Below are 16,931 nucleotides of genomic sequence, written 5' to 3'. Positions count from 1 at the left end.
CCCCCCTACCCTCAAGTTGATGTGATGAGGTGGAGTGATTTGTGTGGTCTAACCCAACACTTAGTCAGTGAGACTTCTGTTGACTGAACCTCGTGTGAGCGCATGCCAATGCTGTTTGACCGGTGTGCTTAGTCCTCAGGGAATCATGGGAGGAGTACTGGACAGCTCAGCGTGTGTGCTGCCAAAGGCTGTTGCTCTCTTTAGATGGATTAAGCCGCCTCTGGATGCGGTAGAGGGAGTCTCTGGACTGTGGAAAGCTGGGCCTGTGGTTTGGGGACTCTTTCTTTCTCTCTCTCTCTATCTCTCTCTCTATCTCTATCTCTATCTCTCTCTCTCTATCTCTATCTCTCTCTCCCCTGTCATGCAGTGGGAGCTAAGATGGTCCCTGTTTGAACATAATACGGCTCACCATTTTAAACCATTTCCTATACAAACAGAGCTGCTAAGCAGTGCTCTTTTAAAGCATGCAGCTGTAATCACTCACTCAAACCTTGGGCATGTTGGCTTTCGACCAGTGTTAGCCAGCAGGTGAAAGGTACTTTTAAAGAGGTGCTTGCATCTCACACTTGTAACAGCAGATGTCTTCAAATTGAACAGCAGTGCTAAACAACACAGTACCCTGGGCAACTGATGGCTGGCATTTTGACACGCCACTGTGTATGTGTGACAGTGAGAGTGTGATTGTGAATGTCTTTGTGAATGACACTCATAGCTTGTGGTAGCGAAATAGGACACATTGAGGGATTTGTGACCCAGTTGCAGAAAACGTCCACACGTTTCTGTAGACATTATTTAAATGCATATATACATGTGACCCTCGGGCTAACCCTCTAGTGAATTATGACCTATGTGTGCTTGAGTGTGTAATGTATATTTATTTTGTGTCCATGGACTACAAACTTCTGAGTGTGTCACTGCGGGTGGCCATTGGCAGGCCTCCACCATCATTTGGGCCATTCCACTCTCTCGCTGTGACGCTGACCCAGAACACCACGCGTGTAGTGGGGACACCCAACCCCCACCCCTTCAAACCCCAGGCTTTCTGGAATGATCTTATGCTGGCAGAGAGGGCCCAGCTTGTCAGCTCAACCCGCCTTAGGCTGAAGGACACAGGGAGAGGTCTGCTCTGTATCGGCACCAGCGACCCAGTTTGGCGGGTTGGGTCTTGTCAGTAAGTGGGCAAGCAAGGGCAGGATGGCTGCCTCAGGGCTTGCCATTCTATCTGGGATATAGGGTCTGCTGCATGTAGGTCAGCCTGCTTCCCTAGTCCAATTCACTGGAGACGACCAATACCATCCCAGAGATATAAGCACTTACTGTACAGTATTCTTTCAGAGCACATGTACAGAAATTGGGAAAATGTGGCGCAATTTTAGTTAATTTATTTGTGGCATTCCGCTACATTTAACCCACGGTTTAAAAATAAAGCTGTACAGAAAAATATGACCTGATTTCATTGGTTGATTACCATAAATCAGGCAGCGCCCTAGAGACACACTTGAATGTTACACATATGTGCAGTTTAAGCAACCAGTAATATTGCACCTGATTTGTTTGTAGATAGATAGATATAGATATCCATAGTAAGTGGACACACTGTCTGAAACGCATGCTCTATCCACCTTTGTTGACCAAACCTTTAGATTTTTTTTCATTATTTCTCTCATGCTCTGAATCAATCAGCCTAAGGCAGGTGGAAATGCTGTCATTTCAGCTAACACTTGTGACCTTGAGTGAGGAGGGGTGACCAGACACTTACTTTCAATTCCATTTCAATTTCCAGGAATTAATTCTAAAAGAGATTACAGCCACCACAGTAACCTGAGCTCTCTGTCCCATATCGTTCACATATTTTCCAACCGTGAACAGCTGCTAGAAAACACATGCAGCAAGATTTAGAGGTTTATCATTTAACCGTTATCTTGTCTTCCGTTTCATCTGCTCTCATCACTTCATATGTTCTTGTTTTCTGCTCTCTGCTCCATGCCTCTATTTCCTTTCCACAATACCCCCATTCTATTTTAACCGTCTGTAATATAATATTTAAGGGACATTGGATGGTTAATGATATTTGTCTTGGTTGTTCTTCCTGTGATGGATTGGCTGAGCTCAAGACAATCCACTCTGAAGGGATGGAGAGAGTGTCTTCCCTTCTGCCTTTTGCTCCAGGACTCTTGTAATGGTTATTGTTTGGAAACTGATGACCTTGATTAGACCTCTGTCTATTAGAATGTTCCAACCCAGATTAAGAGTATGCCATTATTTTAAAGGTGTAGTTCACACAAAAAGCAAGTCTAGTCATGTACTCACTTTATTGTTGTTCCAAACCTACATGACTTTATTCCGAAGAGTACAAAATGATCAATTTGAAGACTGTGGTGATCATGAAATCACAAGGTTGACTGAAGTATTCAAACTTTGCTCCACATAGCTCCACAAAGAAAATGGTCCCTATGACTTTTTTTGGTCCAATGGTCCATATGACAGCTACTGATCTTCTGGAAAACATGCAACAACGTTGTGTAAGAAACACAGCTCTCCTTTTTGCACGTATATTTGAAAATAGTATAATAGCCCATAAATTACTCATAATGAGCCTTTCAGTCAGGTTTGTGGGAAGAGTTACAAGAGAGAATGTGAGGACAAAATAAATGTATATAATTTTATGTTTGTAGTTTATTTAGAATATATTTAATTATCCCACAACATAATATTCACTTTTTTGCATCATTACTCCAGTCACACAATCCTTCAGAAATCCTTTTAACAATCTGATTTTCCCAAAAAAAAAAAAAAAATCCATTATTATTATTATTATTATTATTATTATTATTATTATTATTATTATTATTATTATTATTAATGTTGAAAAGAGCTGGGAATATTTTTTCAGGTTTTTGGGGGGATAAATTGAAAGAACAGCATTGTTACATTTGTTACATTTATATTATTTACATCAAGCTTTTGAATGTTTCACTTGATTATACATTTAGTCAGGAATTATAGTTTGGAAAAAGTTTAACTGGTAAAAAGTTTACACATTATGTGAAAACTAGTACAAGTATATAAATAGAGACTTGTTTAAAGCGCTTTATTCTGTTGCTCTGAGGAAATCTCAAATCCTGAGTTAAAACGCATTACATATTTTTGGGGTGAATTATGTCTTATTCCTCATCGCGAAGCAAATAGTAAAATAAAAAAACTTGAACAGTCTCGCTGCTTTGTTTTCTGTTGTATGGGTGTATTCAAGCCTTGGTTACAGTAAAACATTATAATCTGAATAGGGTGTTCAGCGCGGGGTTGTGGTTGCATTAGAGATAATGAAGGGAGATGTGAAAAATCATCGCATTGTTTTCATATGGATTACTCGATCACAGAATATTTGTTTTCGGCAGCACTCATTTAGTTTAAAAGTAGATATGTCAAGCTTTCTATAGATATCTCTCTCATGTCTCTTTGAGTATTCACTGAGTTACAGTTCATTTTAATGACACGTATCTAAATGAAGATCACCGCAGACAAAGGCTGCAGACAGCACACCTTGTTTATCTTTATTTGATTAATGCACAAAGATTTATGTCTGTATACAAAAAAAGTAGACCCTTTACAGATTCAATTGATTTATTGCTGTTATCTGTACGATCAAAACTGAAAGTGTAATTTAAGTTCTTTTCGGGGTTATCAGGAGAAAATGCCTCATAACACGTATACGCGTTAATCGACTCCAAAGGGTTAATGGCACTCAGCCGGTGTTCCAGTGCATCAGTCCAAAAGAAGTGAAATAAGGTCCCACCCATAATAAAAATTCTCACACAGCTCTGGGGGGTGAAAAAAGTCCTCTTGTAGCTAATCGTTGCATTTTTGTAAGAAAAAGGCATATTTAAAACACAATCAATTTAATCCAGCTTTCGCTCACTGTTGTATAAGGAAGCCGATCCAGTCAGATAACGCATGAGGTTGGCGCTTTTTATTGAATTTCTTTTGGACTGATGGACTGCAACACCCGCTGAGTGCCATTAAACAGCTTGAAAGATCAAAGAAATTTTTTTATTTAACGTCCGGATATGTCTGAAAGAATAAAGGCATATACACCTAGGATGACTTGAGAGTGAGTAATTTATGGGCCAATTTTTTTATTTTTGGGTGAACTAACCCTTTAATGAGATCTACAGAGTGGAGTTAAATTTTTTGTTCTCTGGTGGTTTTGAAGCCTGATATAGAGTATTCATTAGCAGAGGAGGATGAGAAACCAGAGTCCTTATTTAACTGCATATTAAATGGCTTTTTTATCGTAACGTACACACTGAAATGGAGCATTCACTCAAGGGTAAAACGATGTCATTATTGAGTTTTTTCCAAACTGTTTTTTCCTCAAACAATATACAGCGTAGATAAAGAACATTTAAGGGCACTTGCATACTACACTGAATTACTGATTGATGGGCAGAATGCGGTTTGAAGAATGGACAGGAAATTAAGCAGGAATACAGCAAATTGAATTTCGGAGTCCAATTGCAACAAATTTTCACTGAATAACATATTAGCTACGACTAACAAAAAAATATTGTAACTTTTTTCACATACTTTTATGTACCCTTCCATCCTCAATTCTGTGGGTTTGTAGTGGGCACCCTTAGGTGGCTGTGCTTTTCATTTTTAAAGTCGTAACTTCGAGTGAGCTTATAGTACAGAACCATAACAACCTTTCAATTGTGTGATTAAAGGACTTGTTGATTTGCAACATACTTTGGTTGTACAAACGGTATGACAATGTTCAGAGCTGAGCCTTTTCAGGAATGTTAAAATATCATTATAAGTCATTCTCAAATAGGGCAGGACTTAGTAGCAATATGATTGACCTGGCTTGCTTAGCATTCTAGAACACTCAGTGTTCATTTCCATTTGAACGGTCATGCCACCCAGCATCTGTAAAAGCCTCTTCTGAGTCTGTGTGGGACTATGTGAATAAATGGCTGTGTTTTACTGAAGGACTTTGAATCTCTGTCTAAACAGCTAGAGGACGGAGCAAGGGCTTCTTTCTGCCCCTGCAATCTCACAATCAGGCAATCCCATCCATCCATCTCACAGTTTGAATACCATTGTGCAAATAAATCCCATCCAGTCAGACTTCCAGTGGGTCTCTAGAAAACCCAACGAGACTGGTGTTCTTGCTGCAAAATTACTTTGAGATTTTTTTTTTTATATAAATACATATTTTTTATTTTTTATAAATATTATTGTATTTCATGATGTTATTTTATATTGCATATTTGGACAGCTTACGATGAATGTTTGCATATGTTTATTTTTTTATTTTTGTATGTTAAGTTATGGTTACTTTTGTTAAACAATATTTAATTACAGTAAATATTCACTTACATTGTGCTTTTTAATCACATCAGCTGCAAAAAAAAAAACAGTGGTAAGCAGTGCAATTCCTTTTGTGGTAATACATGCGGTTTCATAATTTTTAACCCCATTCTAACAACCTCATCTATGGTATCCAGCTAGATAGCGTTACCTTGGTGACTAGTTTAAATGAGCAGAATTCACAACAGTGTTCAACACAGAAAACATTCAGCCAAATGTTTGCAAGGAAAAACAGAATTGAGTCGCAATACATTCCTGACTTGATTGGGCGCAAGATAAATTTGCAGATTTATTGGTTACAGAAGTTTATTTATTTTGCATTTAATTGCCTTTAAATCACTGGCATCTGATCATTTTTATCAAATCAGTCATGTGTGCTTAAGTCCAAATCTCACCTTTTATGCCAAATGTCCAGTATTATCCTCACATTATCATGCACAATATATACAGATAGCATTTATTTTTCACCCTCGTTCCTCAATATTCCAAAAAATAATCATATGAGGTCACTAAAAGGCCATCTATGGTGGCATCAGATTTCAACCATGACTACTGCTAGAAGCTCAGACTCTTAGGAACGAGATTTTGGTGCAATATTTCACAGGGGCTTTATATTGGGGTACATAATGGAGCCTAATATATTCCAATGGCACCATTAAGCTGTAGAGTTACAGGAAGATTGAGGTCTGTTAGATTTAAACGAACAATATGCCCACAGCCTTTTCTAGACTTGAAGGGGAGAGAGAAAGGTGCACAGGCCTACAGGCAGAGGTAATAAGAGTCTGGTAATCTAATGCATAGAAAATCATATCCACTCAAAAAAGGCAAATCAAGGTGAGTTTTTACAGTGTTGGGAAATATGGATACTCTATAGAAGGACTCACTCTGTCATGCTAGCTTTGAGCTTATATCCCGCAGTCAACATTTCCTTCACACTTAGTGGCGCCCCTCATATTAGCATTTGAATTTCTGATGTATATAGACGGCTGTCTGCTTAGAATGTGAAGTGTAAATTAAATTTTTACCTTGAGTGTCCATTTTTGTGTCACTCAAGTTAAGTGTCCTAATCTTGTGTGCAACGATACAGAAATATGCTAATGTTAGTTTAAGCTGATGTCTTTCCAGTGCAGTTTCGAGCACACCGCTGCACCATCGCTAAAGTGGGGGGCCAGTGGGTTGTGGAGAAAGCTAAAGGGGTCCTGGGGAATATGATGGAAAGCTCCAGAATAAATCCCCTTAAACTGTGGGTTGTGACCTTTCTTAAATGTGTTTTGTGTTGCCGTGCAGTATGGGATTTCCCTGAGGTGACTGCCTGCTGTATGCAGGGAACACATTCAGAGCCCAGCTCAATAAAACAGCAGCCACTCCTCGCTCTTGCTGTAGTTGAGCCGTGTTCTCAAAACCTTCCTACAATGAGGACGCAGAGAGTGAGCGATTGATGACATGGTGTGAAGGGAAAAAAATAGTGGGGGGGTTAAATACGACTGACGCCCCTTTTGTTTTTCATTTTCAAGCAGATTTGTTCAGAGAATTTATTCTCAGAATCTTTTCACATGCCTGTGTACTGTGTTTTGATAACCAGGCATACAGATTTAAAATCCATGCATGGGCTGATCTTTGTTAACCAGTGAGAAAGAAATGAATTATTTGTAAAAAAAAAAAAAAAAATTATAACAGAGAAAAATATCTTATCAGAGTTGCCTGTGACTACAGATGGAGTTCTAATTTTACAAAATATGTCAGGGGAAAGGCCAAACATGCTCAGAAATTTGTTTTCCCAAATTATTCCTTTTGTGTGTCTGTGTATATATAATATTTTGTGATGTTCTGTAACAGTTAAGGCCTGTTAAAAATGATTGCAAAAATGATTGAATTATTTAATATTTATCCCCAGAAATTGATTTTAAAAATAGATTTAATAGAAGCATCACAATACTATCGGTAATACTTGCCTTATTTTTAATATTAAGAGGATAGAAATATGCCATTTGTTGTTTCTCTTAATATTTCTGATTACGTGAATTTTATGTTGGGTGTGATTGGTCCCAGTGAATTATAGAAAAATGTGTGAAATTAGTTTTTTAAATAATTTACTGGGTGTTGTTGGAATGCAGTAATGTCACTCATAACGTTGAACAGTAATTCTACACTACTCTTGTGGTTTCCACATAATATAGTGCCTTAAGAGAAGCTTGTTTTAAAATTGAGATGCTCTCGCTGAGGGCCAGATCAGTGTCCTTCATGCACCACCCCTGAGTGGCATGCTGTTTTTATTTTATTTTATTTATTTATTTATTTTGCCCATATAGGGATGTAGGCTTCACTCATATAGACCGTTACAGAGTAACATGGTTTTAAATATTATATGATTAAGCATATGAGCCCCTGTCCACCACACACTCAAAACATGTGTGCTGTCATACAACATCGTTTGTCTAAAGGAAATTCCTGCACAGTTTAATGTCATGTAATGCAAGATAAAGTGAGTAAAGATATATTTAAACTAGGAACAGTTTTGCCATACATTTAGAAAGTCCCCATAATGATACAGCCACCTGTCATAGAGTAGTATTTTTTAACCCTCTGGAGTCTAAGGGTATTTTTGGGGCCTTGAGAAGTTTTGTCATGCCCTGACATTTGTGCTTTTTTCAGTTTCTTATAAATATCTAAATGGGTAAAGTCTAATATCACTGTAATCAGCACAAACTGGGCTATAATAATATGTGAAATGCATGCATGTACATGATTGTATTTTTGAGAAAAAAAATGTTATGCATGGTTAGTGAAAAACTAAAAATGTTAAATCACTTGAATAAGGGAATAAAACACATACATAAAATTGGTTGCCGGAAAAGTTGAGAACTGGAGCTTGTAGCCTAGAATTTTTCTTTCTGAATGATGTGAAAATCATCTTGTTTACTCACTCACAGAAAACAATATATTGATTTAAATTTTCTAAAACACTTTTTGTTGGTAAAAGTCATATGCGAGTAGGCGTCAACTATCATGAATATCATTGTGATTTACACCTGAGAAGACAAAGGCCTGCATAATGAGCTGCATAATGAGCCTCTCATTCAACTGTGCCACTCTGAGGGAGGACTTACAAGAAAGAGAACAAATTTTTTGGCATCCTTTCTCTAGTCACACAATCCTTCAGAAATCCTTTTAACAATCTTATTTTCTACCAAATAAACCCCATTTATTATCATCATTATTATTATTATTATTATTAATGTTGAAAAGAGCTGATAATATTTTTCAGTTTTTTTTAGGGGGAATAAATCGAAAGAACTGCATTGTTTTTACATTTGTTAGAGTTATCTCTATTTGTCACATTTATATTATTTACATCAAGCTTTTGAATGGTATAGTATTGTATATTGTTATTGAAACTTCATAATGTTTCACTTGATTATACATTTAGTCAGGAATTATAGTTTGGAAAAAGTATTTGGAAAAAGTCTAACTAGTAAAATGTTTACACGTTATGTGAAAACTAGTACAAATAAATAAAGAGAGACTTACTCTGTTTATGATCTCTGCTGAATAAAGTGCTTCATTCTTTTTTCTGAGGAAATCCATTTCTCAAATCCTCAACCACATCACATCTTTTTGGGGTGAATTATGTCTTAGTCCTCTCATCGCGAAGCAAACAGTAAAATAAAATAAAAACTTGAAGAACAGTCTCGCTGCTTTTTCTTCTGTGTGGGCGTATTCAAGCCGCGCGCTTCAGTTTGAATCTGAATAGCGCGTTCAGCGCGGGGGCGTGGTCACATTAGATATAATGAGCGGAGATATGAAAAATAGACATCGCGTTGTTTTCATATGGATTTCATATGGATTACTTTATCTCAGAATATTTGTTTTCGGCAGCACTTGTTTAGTTTAAAAGTAGACATTCCAGGCTTTCTATAGATATCTCTCTCATGTCTCTTCGTTGAGTATTCACGGAGTTACAGTTCATTTTAATGAAATGTTTGTACATGACGATCAGCGGAGACAAAGACTGTAGACAGCGCACCTTGTTTGTTATCTTTATTTTATAAGTGCACAAAGGTTTTTTGTTATTATGTCTGTATCCAAAAAAAACTAGACCCTTTACAGATTCGATTGATGTATTGCTCTTATCTGTACGATTAAAACTGAGAGTGTAATTTAAGTTCTTTTCGGGGTTATCAGGTGAAAATGACTCAAAACGCATATATGCGTTAATCGACTCGAAAGGGTTAATATAGGAAAAGCACCTGGGTAAAAATTAATCATTTTTATTGCTACTATTATTAATACATTTTATTTTGCTTTAGCACACCTTTTGCTGCTTGTCTTGCATTTTCTCCATTTTTCCTAGATGAGTTTCGCAGTGCCGTATGCAGGTCATCCCAACTTGGATCTTTCTCTCTGGTAAAGCCTTATCTTCAGGCAGTGTGTGTTCACTCTCTTCTTTAACCTTCCACTAAAAACAGACAGAACATCAGACAGGAAAAGAGAACACTAAAATGAGGGAAGCAAAGGAGGGGGGGGGGGTGTAAGTGAGGGAGTAATAGAGTAAACTCCACACAGCTGCTGACGACAGGGCCTACGTCACTTTGTGTCTTTCTCACTTGCACACACACTTATTCTCTCTCACACATCACACAAGCGTAGCTCCATGCCCCCCAGCTGAAAGGTTTATATAAGACCCTTTTTGGATCTGAGAGAGAATAGCATGAAAGTAGAGCGTATTTCCTCACTATCTTACCAGCGGCAGGTATAAAGACGCAGATAATTCAACAGTGAGCAATTATGAGGTATCGATGTAACACATTTTCAGTCTTTTGTAAATACATGTTTGCAACTTTTTTTTGTGAAAAAATGTACTACTATGCAAGCCGTAATATGAGCTATAAGTAAGCCATTTTTAAGTTAGCCACATCCTCTCACACTTTAGATTTTAAAAATAGCTATAGACAAACTGGAAAAAAAGAAAAGAGAACACCCACGTTTTACCTGTCAAGCCTGTCTGAGAGCTGAATGTTTATGATAGTCATCAGGCCGCCGCCTTTTATTGTAAGTTTTGAATAATATGTCTTTATGTAGTTGTCAGAAACCAGGGAGACATGTAATTACCAGCTTCTTACATGTCTAAAAGCATCTTCAGATGCCATCTTGTAGTTTGAGATCATGAAGACTCGTCTTTGTTAATTGAACAGAGTTTTGAATTTTATATTTAGGCTAGAAAGTTGCAAGGACCACAAACCCAGAGGTAAATGCTGCATCAATTCAAATTCATTCTTTAAAAGGAATTCAAGGATATCTTGCTGACGTTAGATGTCTTTTTAAAAATATGCATTGAAAAATACTTTAATCATTAAAAAAAAAACAGAAAAAAACATTGAATGAATTTATAAACACTCTAAACAGACTAAAATATGAGGTAACACTTTAGAATAAGGTTCCATTAGTTAATGTTAGTTAATGTATTAATTAACATGAACAAACAATGAATAATACATTTATTACTGTATTTATTCATCTTCGTTAATGTTAGTTAATGAAAATACAGTTATTCATTGTTAGTTCATGGTTATTCACAGTGCATTAACTAATGTTAACAAGCACAACTTTTGATTTAAATAATGCATTAGTAAATGTTGAAATTAACATGAACTAAGACTTATAAATGCTGTAGAAGGATTGTTCTTGTTTAGTTCATGTTAACGAAAGTAGTTAACTAACATTAACTAATGGAACCTTATTCTAAAGTGTTACCAAATATGAATTTGCTTTTTGAAAAAAGATGCAAACACTTTAGTCAAACTGAAATCATCCCAGTCCTGTTTTCGCTAATTTGTACTTAAACCCAAGATAATGTTTAAATCTTTGCTTTGTCCAGCTTAATTATACTACACAATTTCTTTGCATTGTATACATGATGCTTTACATGTTCCTCCAAATATTCAGATACACCTTATGTTAAGTTGCAGTCACATTAGCAAAGTTTTGGTGAAATGGTGCAAACCAAAAAAGTTAGTTGTTTATTGTCAGTTCCATAATGATGTATGAAGCACTGCTCACAAAGTAACTTTCTGTCCAAGCAGCTGTCCATTGGTCAATGTGGCAAATTCCCAGTAACTAATGAACAGTTTAATCAACCACTGAACTATTGTGAAATCTACATTCAACGGTCACCATCTAGTGAAATTCCCATTTGTGTGCGTTTCTATTCAAATAATGCCTATGAAAATGATTTTACAAATGTTAATATAAGAGTTAACTAAAGTCGTAACAGATCAAAGATGACCGTAGCCCGACTAAGCCAAAACCCGCTATAGTCCAATTATTCTCCTCTATCTATAGGCTGTACATTTTGATTTCAATCCTCTAGGTTATTGTGCTTTGTGATTGGTCAGGAAAGCAGCTGTGAAAATAGCATGTGGTGCATGAAGTGAGCAACAAAAGGTTGCTTACGTTTCACATCAGTGACCCTCGATTGCATAAACCTTAATAACGTTGTCGCAATGTTACATAACAGCAACCACTCAGCGCTGCTTCTGCTTACCAATAAGCACACAACTCTCAAGCTGCTGGCATAAATGCTGACGGGGCCTTCACTTCACAGCTGATTTTTCACCAGCACATCTCTTGCTTCAGATGTCTGCTCAGACCCAAGTTTGCAGCAGACTCCTCACTCGACCCATTCTCAGTCGTTTCCTCTCTCATTCTCCATCTGATTCGCACTTTTCATTCCTGTGCGGCCCTTGCATGTTTCTTAGAAGTGTAATTCTAGTTCAATCTTGGTTAAGCCCTGTTTTCTACTGGATAAGGGAATGTATGGCTGTGTAACTTACTCTCCCGTTCCTTCAGCTTCTTTAGGCACTTCATCGTATCTCTGTATTGGATCTTTGTCTCTCTCCTCTCTCCTGCCCCTCTTTGACTATCTGCTCCTCTTTCCCTGATTTGAGAGTCAGAATGTGTCTATGTTCAGGCAGACTGCCTCTTTCTGGCTGATTAGCGGCATCTGTGCATCCCGCAGCCTTAAGGAGGGGCAAAAAGAGGGGATTTAAGGGGAAGAAAAGTCAACCGTTTCTCCTTCATCGCTCTTTCTGCTACCTCTTTCTCATTATGAAGCTGTTTGGGTGCACAGCCTTGGGTTTGACGAAGTCAGACATTTAGACCATATCAAGGAGAGTTTCAGAAATGTGATATATTTTTCTTCATGTTGCCGTAACTTGTAATTGACTGACAGGTTGTCATTGGGACTTTGTGGCAATTGTCAGTGTAATTTGTTATTTTCCATTTTCGACTTCATTCTAATGCACCTCAGCACTTTCTGGTTTCTGGTGTACAATTGCCATGTTTAGTGTTTTAAACCTAAAGTAGATGATGTAGCATTTCCATATTTCTGATACAAGCAAAGACCTCAGGTGAATTTGGGTCAAGTGTACATAAAGATCACCCAGGCTAAGAGACAGTCACACTGTAATTGCATTTGTACACTGGATTCTAGGGATATTTGTGTAGAGTGTAAAGATGAAACTGTCTGTTGTCTTTCATTGTCTCTCACTCCAGACACCATTCCCAGCTTTGCAATACCAATGGATCGAATAGACTGACATTTGAAATGCTACACAGCATGATCTCAAGAGCTTTTTGTCCTTTAGGAATCGATACCTATTGAATGGTAATGACGAGACTGTCCTGGCTAATTTAGATTGTGACTTTGGATGTAAAACTCATTTATGATGATTTTCTTCTCTCAGTTGCTGTGGTTCTACACCATCTCCTCTTTTTGAAACTATACTTGCTCTTAGAAATGCAAAAGATGAGATGTTGTAAAAATGGGAAGAAAATTCCCTGAATATATCACAGGGCCAAAGGCCATTCCGAGACAAATGGAAATTCGCTGGCATATTCCAGCTCATTAATTTGGTCAATTGCTTTGTACAAGATATATGTGCTTCAGTGTCTGGTTTTGATTCAGACCCTTTACTCTTGGGAAGATGGTTTCATGCAGCCTCATTTTTTCCTTAATATTTTATTTGTGTCCTCAGTGCGAACAGAAGTAACATCACCAGGAAATAACATGAACTTAAACGTCCGTCATTCATATTTAATGTTTGATCGTGTGCAAACCTTCTGACTCTTTAGATTTATATTATTTTAAATCTAGTGAACTCATTGCAGTTTATGCATTATTCTGTGTCGTGTTTGTCACTGTGGCAGGTCTTTTTGGCATATCACGCCATGCCTCTGGGGTTCGACTCCAACTTAACGAAAGACACTGAAAAATGACATGCAATTCTCAACCCCCAGCCCTCCTCCTCCTATTTCTTGTTTTCTGTTGTTCTGTCCCATTCTCTTTCGGCTGTCAGAGCGGGATGGGCAAAAATGGCCTTTTGAGTGACACTGGTTGGCACATCATTGAGTGTTGGTGGGAAAGGGGCTCTAGATAAATGGTGATGCGCTTCCCATGATTGCCTGCCGCTTCCCGTCAACCCTCCCTCTGACACACGGGAAAAGCCAAATACCAGCTGTGCTCAGTGAGAAATGTCAGCCTAATGTTAAGGATACATTCCTTTTGTTTTTACACTTCACTCCTTTTTATGTGTTTGTTTTGCTGATTTTATACTCTACATTATCACAGCCAATAGGCAAGCTTGCAAACAATCCACCGCATAGAACTTCATGACTTTCTAATGCACAGCTCTATGGGAAATGAAGTGTAAAGCTATGTGGTCTGAATGTCTTCTGACTTTTACAACATGGCACTCATCGCTCTTTTTGAGAACCTGAAGGCCATGAGAGCTGCCACTGTCTGTCTTTTTACGTAACTGCACTACATTGACCCAAGAATTGGCTTTAAATGACTTTCATCATGATCTATGCATGCGTGTGTCTCTGAAGGCGGTTTGGTTGACGTGATGTGAATGCGGTACTTTTAGGAATATTGTGTCTTAATGCAGTTTCAAATCATTTTCCTCCCTAAATGTGTTCAGTGTAGCCTGACAGATTTTGGATGACTCCCTAAAACTGTTATTCTGCTATCCTGCCTCATAAATGCTCATATATAGACACAACGCAACAGCAGAGTCTCATTTTTAGCACCTACTCTTAACATTCAACAGTTTAAGGGTTTGTAAGATTTTCTAGCTTTTCGAAATTAGCATCTTATGATCACTGAAGCTGCATTTGTTAGGTCAAAAATGAAGTAAAAACAAGAATATTACATTAGTATTCTGTTAAAAATAAGTTTTCTATTTTAATATTTTAATGTGTGATTTATTCTGCAAAGATGATTTTTAGCCTTCAGTGTAATATTATTCTAATATGCTGATTTACTGCTCAGGAAAAAAAATAAATTAAACACACTTTATCACTTTTAATCTTTTTATTTAGTCCTTGCTAAAAGTATTAAAAAAATAAAAACGTAATAAAAAATAATATAAATCTCTCTCTCTCTCTCTCTCTCTCTCTCTCTCTCTCTCTCTCTCTCTCTCTCTCTCTCTCTCTCTCTCTCTCTCTCTCTCTCTCTCTCTCTATATATATATATATATATATATATATATATATATATATATATATATATATATATATATATATATATATATATATATATATACCTTAAACTGAACAAAAACATTGCACTACACCAAATACACAAAATAATGTTCTTTGTAGCAACGTCATGACCACTTTAAGAGTGTGGTATACAAATATACGCGTCTACATATTCCTGATCCGTCATCTTTGGAAAGGAAATAATGTTTGATATGAGCAATATTACAGATGCAGCTCAATACACATTGACCAGGGCGCAAGGGCAGCCATGAAATAGATGGATTGCAGCTATTGCCCACATTGATTTTAACAACCAGGCTGTTAGGGTCCATTCAAAAGCTCATTCAATCGTTCCGGCTTCCGTTGGCATCCCTTCATCCAATCAGATGTCTCCATTCACTCTCTGTTACTTCCCATGTTCTCATTCATTATCCTGAAGTGCTCCAATGAAAAATCATTTAAATATTTACCCCCTGCCCTTGTTAATGTTTTCTCACACACACCAGGTTGTTGTTTCTCTTTGATCACCTCAAATTGAGCCGTAACCATAGATACGAATGTCATTCACACAAGTCACGTGACTTCTCGCCAGCCAATGTCATTTGTTACCGAGCTCCTGATGTGAAGAGAGCAGTGCACGTACCCCTGTGGAGAGAGATCAGGGGTATTGATTTCTCCACCCTCCCCTGCTGGTCTTTGTTATGTGCTGTGTGGAGACTGGCCAGCTTAAGAGAAGATTTGAAGGAAACACTATGATGTGTGACCTCATGCGTCTCTCGCCTGGACGTTAGTGATTTCAGGCTCATCTTGAGGGCTCTTCTGAATTTCTTAAAGAGAACTTGATGAGACGCTGTAGTCTAAAGATCATTTGTTCCCCAGAGGAACCGCACCAAGTTGTGAAGGCGCTTCAGATTTTCCAGCTGTTGTCTTTGTGATGAGACCAAATAGAAAAGCTTGTGTCATAGGGAACTTTTCAAGATTGATTTCTCCATAAAGCCATGTAGGTCATTTAGAGGGGACCACCGCAGCTTCACGAGTCCCATCGACTAAATATTGACCTGTTCCCACAGAGGCCATGGGAGGCATTAGAATAAAGGCTTCATATGCCTTTAAATGTCTAAGCAAATGCACACGTGCAATGTGTACTGGTGGGATTTGTGTGCACATGCAGGCATATAAATGCTCTTATGAGAACAAGTACCGCCACTCACACAATTCCAAACTTGCATCATTCGCTAAGTGTTTGCATGAGTGTGTGTCAAAGGATTTGTGTCTAGTATTAAAGCTGCTTAATGCAAACTGTTCAAAATGCTGCCGCACTGACAGACTTTTAAATGGACACCATTTGGGAGATACTTTAACACTGCCGCCAACATCTGCACTCAAAACCGGTGTAATTTCCATATCTTTCGTTAGCATTGCCAGTGATTTGCTACTTGTTTTCACCCCTCAGGAGGATGTTTTGTGTTAAAAAGCATCAAGTAATACAGATAATGAAGCTTTTTGTTTCATTCTGCCTTTTTCCCTGCAGTAAATCAGCCCACCATGCCTCATTTCTTACTTTCATCTGGTTTTCCAGGTCATTTAGTGGCATGACTTAGCGATGCATAATCTTTGAGTTACTTTTATTGGCTTCCTCATCTTCGCTTGCTTAAGTAGACATGGTCTGCCTCTCATGTTTTTTTATTTATTTATTTGTATTATATATATATATATATATATATATATATATATATATATATATATATATATATATATATATATATATAAAAAAAATGGTAATGCTCACACATCCATTCACTCTCTCTCTCTCACACACACACACACACACAATGCATTACAACACTACTCTCTCTTGAACTTCAGCCCTCTTACAGTTACGTGACAGAGTTTGAACCTATAGCAATAATCAAATGTTTTCTGCCAGCTCTCTGCCAGTCTGATGGGCGGAAGTGCCTATAGGGCGCTCTTACTGATGTATTAATTCTGCTTTGCTTTTCAGAGAGGTTTAACACCGCTCT

General features: G+C 37.5%; 1 protein-coding gene across 1 annotated transcript in view; it reads left to right on the top strand.

Annotated features, from left to right (window-relative positions):
- LOC113062885 (staphylococcal nuclease domain-containing protein 1-like) overlaps positions 1–16,931 on the top strand; it is a 150,717-nt gene that overhangs the window by 79,577 nt on the left and 54,209 nt on the right. The window lies entirely within an intron of this gene.

Source organism: Carassius auratus, chromosome 4 (genome assembly GCF_003368295.1).
Source record: "Carassius auratus strain Wakin chromosome 4, ASM336829v1, whole genome shotgun sequence".
NCBI classification, from domain to species: Eukaryota; Metazoa; Chordata; class Actinopteri; order Cypriniformes; family Cyprinidae; genus Carassius; species Carassius auratus.
Note: the sequence above shows the minus strand (reverse complement) of the source record. Positions and strands in the feature narration are given on the sequence as shown.